Raw genomic sequence first — 4093 nt, 5'->3', positions numbered from 1 at the left:
AACTGGAGTCCCCTTCTAAATATGAAATACTTAAAAGTAGACCATAGGGGCTGGCGCTGTGGCATAGTGGGTAAAGCTGTTGCCTGCAGTGTTAGCATCCCATATGGGCACTGGTTCAAGTCCTGGCTGCTCCACTTCTGATCCAGCTCTATGCTATGGCCTAGGAAAGCAATGGAAGGTGGTCCAAGTGTTGGGCCCCTGCACCCACTTGGGAAACCTGGAGGAAACTCCTGGCTCTAGTTTCAGATTTGCCCAGCTCCAGCCGTTGAGGTCATTTGGGGAGTGAATCAATGGATTGGAAGAATTTTCTCTTTCTCTGCTTCTGCCTCTCTGTAATTCTGCCATATATATATAGGGCCATGATAAGTTAAAAATGTGTCTTGTAAATCCTATGGGATCTCTCAGAAAAGAGGTATGACAATCTAATTGTAGAGATTAAATGGGATTACATAATTATTTAGTCCAAAGAAGGCAGGAAGAGAGAAAAAGGAACAATTTTGATAAAAATAATGCAACTCACAAAATGCTGAGTTTTATACTAACAATATCAATAATTACATTAAAAAAAGTCATCTCAGCATGTCCTTATGAGAGATTGACAAAACAGCAGCCCTCAATTGTATGCTATCTATATGAAAGTCACTTTAAATATAAAGATACAATTCGAAATTCAAAAGATTGAAAAAGACGTGCCATGAAAACTCTAATTAAAGAAAGTTGTAGTGATTGCTAATATTAGACAACATATATTTCAAAGCAGGTAAAATTATTACTGCTCAAGAAGGGATATTACATAGTGATAAAGGGGCTAATTCATCTAGAAGACATACTATTCTAAATATACATTTAACTAACAATAAAGCTTCCAAATACATAAGCAAAAACTGATACACGTGGAAGAAGAAATAAACCATCACAATTAGTTATGTTAATATCCTTTCTTCAGTATTGGATAGAGAAAGCAAATGGGGACTCAGTAAGTAGACAGTGCCTCAATAACACGATCAACCCACGTGATAATGCTAATAGACATTTTTGAACAATGTACCTGATAACAGAAGAATATGAGTTCTTTATAAGTGAAAGTATAGACTGTGTTCTAGGTCATAAAAATTAACTCATTTCAGAGAACTGAAATTGCATACAGTAAGTGCTCTGACTGCAGTGGAATTAACTAGAAATCAGTATGAAAAGTATATATAGAAAATTCCTCAAATATTTGGAAATTAAATACCATACTTATAAATAACTCATGTGTCAGAGAGAAAGTCACTATGGAAATTGGAAAATATTTGGAATTGAATTAAAATAAAAATAGAACATATCAAAATTTATCAGACAGAGCCAAAGCAGTGATAAGAGGGGGAAGTTTTATCTTTAAGTGCTTGTGTTAGAAACCAACAGAAGTTTCTAAGTTTTACCTAAAGAAACTAGAAAAAGAAGACAGAACTACCATCAAAGAAGGCACAGAATGAAGGAATTAATCAAGATAAGAATAGTAAAATAATAATGTCAATAAATTCAAAAGCTGATTTTCTCAAGAGGGCCACAAAATTTTATAAACCTCTAGGTGGGCTGATCAAGAAACAATGAGAAAAGACAAATTACCAACACATTAACATTGAGAGGATATCATGACAAATAATTCAGATCTCAAGAGGTTGCAAGGGAAATCATAAAATTTTTATACCAATAAATTTGATTAAATGAAATGGATAAATTTTTTCAAAGACATAAACTATTCAAGTTTACCTAAGAAAAACTACATAACTGTGTTAGTTCTATTATTATTATTATCTTTTAAAATATTTATTTGTTTATTTGAAAGAATTACACAAAGAGAGAAGGAGAAGCAGAGAGAGAGAGAGAGAGAGAGAGAGAGAGAGAGAGAGAAGCCTTCCCTCCACTGGTTCACTCCCCAGATGGCGGCAACGGCTGGAGCTGCGCCAATCTGAAGCCAGGAGCCAGGAGCCTCTTAAGGTCTCCCATGTGGGTACAGGGGCCCAAGGACTTGGGCCATCTTCTACTGCTTTCCCAGGCCATAGCAGAGACCTGGATAGTAAGTGGAGCAGCTGGGTCTTGAACCGGCACCCATATGAAATGCTGGCACTGCAGGTGGTGGCTTAACCCACTAGGCCACAGCATCAGCTTTATATGACTATCATTCTTAAAGAAATTAAATACATTGATAGAAACTGTTCAAAAAAGAAAATTCCAATCCTTGATGATTTCACTGATGAAGTATTCTAAATAACTTAGGAAGACACAATATTAATTTTACTCCAATGTTTGAGAAAATAAAAGAGGAGGAAAATTTCCCAACTTATTTTTGAGGACAGCATTTTCCTGAAAGTAATACATTGAAAAAAATAAAAAAAGCAAGAAAACAAAATTACAGAGTAGATCCTTGATCAACATGGGCATACAAAGCTTAAACAAAACTTGGAAATTAAATCCAGTAAAAGCAAGTTTATTTTAACTCTTGAAGAATCAATTAATATAGTTTACCGTAACAATAGCTGGAATAGTAGAAGCAATATGATCATCTCAATAGGTGCAGAAGAAGTAAAGTATTTGACTAAATTCAACATGTATTCATTCTAAAACTCTCAGGAAAGAGTATCTATGGTAAAACTAGCTTGTGGGGCAAGCATATTGGTGCAGCAGGTTAATTCACGCTCGGGACAGCTGTACCACATACTGGTTTGAGTTCTTGCTCCCCCACACTTCCAAACCTTATTTCCAGGCTTATTCAGCTTAATTAGCTGCTAAGAATGACTTGTGTATAAGAAAAAACTGAACAGAGCTTTACTAAGGGGCTTGAGCTTAAATTAGAAATCTAGATTTTATCAGATCATAAACAAAATGATTTCTTTTAAAAAGACTTATCCATTTATTTGAGAGGCAGAGCCACAGATAAGAGACAGAGATACAGAGAGAGAGAGGTCTTCCATCCCCTGGTTCACTTCCCAAATGGCAGCAACAGCCAGAAGTGGGACAATCTGAAGCCAGGAGCCAGGAGCTTCTCCCAGGTCCCCCACGTGGGTGCAGGGGCCCAAGGACTTGGGCCATCTTCTCCTGCTTTCCCAGACCACAGCGGAGAGCTGGATCAGAAATGGAGCAGTCAGGACTGGAACAGGCATCCATATGGGTTGCTGGCACCACAGACAGAGGCTTAACCTACTACGACACAGCACTGACCCCATCAACAAAACAATTTTAAAAAGTAGTCATAATATAAAATAGCAGTTCCCAGTAACTTTTTCAAGTTTTACTTCCTTCAGAAGTTGACTCCATTCAGTCTGCCTCATTCTTCAGGGCCTCATCAAAATTCTCCACAAGATCTGGAACTTCAACATCATCAGCCTCTCCAGTAGCAAGTAGTGCTTCTTCATCCTCTGCACTGGTAGAGCTTCAGCCAGCCCGCTCAGACTACTCAGGCTGTCTGCACCACGCTGGCTGAAGATGCTGGGGAGCGTTTCTGTTGGCTGCTTTGTCTCAGCACGACCTGTAACAGTGTTGGCTGCCTCAGAAGCCCGACCTTTAGGGTTGTTAAAATGGTTCAGTGTTCCTAGGTTTGTAAACAAATTTACCTCTTCAATACCAGAAGCATTTATCACTAATTTCTTTAAGGACAACTGAAGCTTTTTATCATCAACTGTCTCTGTTCTGTGAACCACCTTCTTTCTGTGAGCGGTTCCTTTCCCACCCATGCACACTTTTGCCTGCAGTTTGGCAAGTTTTTCCTGGTTCATGATAGTTTCTTTCATCTTGTCTGAGCCAAAATACGGCTGCACTGGGGTCTAGGGTTGGTGCTCAGGAGGTCTCAGGCAGACCAGCTGCTATTAAGCTCCCACACTCAGGGATGCAAACGGCAGCTAGAAGCAGCAGTTTGTTCCTAAAATTGATACGGGAGTGGGCTCTTGGTGCAGTAGTTAAGCCACGTCCACTACTGGAGTGCCTGTTTTGAGTCCTGAGTCCATTTTTTTATCCAGTTTCCTGTTAACGTGCTCCCTAGGAGACAACAGTGATGGGTTATGTGGTTGGGTCCCCTACCACACAAGTGGGAGAGCTAGATTGAGTTCCTTGCTCT

The 4093-nt window shown here is 39.0% G+C and overlaps 1 pseudogene; it reads right to left on the bottom strand.

Moving 5' to 3' along the window:
* Positions 1 to 3297: 3297 nt before the first annotated feature.
* Positions 3298 to 3770, bottom strand: LOC100355787 (transcription factor BTF3 pseudogene; annotated as a pseudogene).
* Positions 3771 to 4093: the final 323 nt, after the last annotated feature.

Source organism: Oryctolagus cuniculus, chromosome 3 (genome assembly GCF_051225735.1).
Source record: "Oryctolagus cuniculus isolate XC-2025 breed Fujian yellow rabbit chromosome 3, ASM5122573v1, whole genome shotgun sequence".
Classification (NCBI taxonomy): domain Eukaryota; kingdom Metazoa; phylum Chordata; class Mammalia; order Lagomorpha; family Leporidae; genus Oryctolagus; species Oryctolagus cuniculus.
This window is presented reverse-complemented; position numbering and strand designations above follow the sequence as displayed.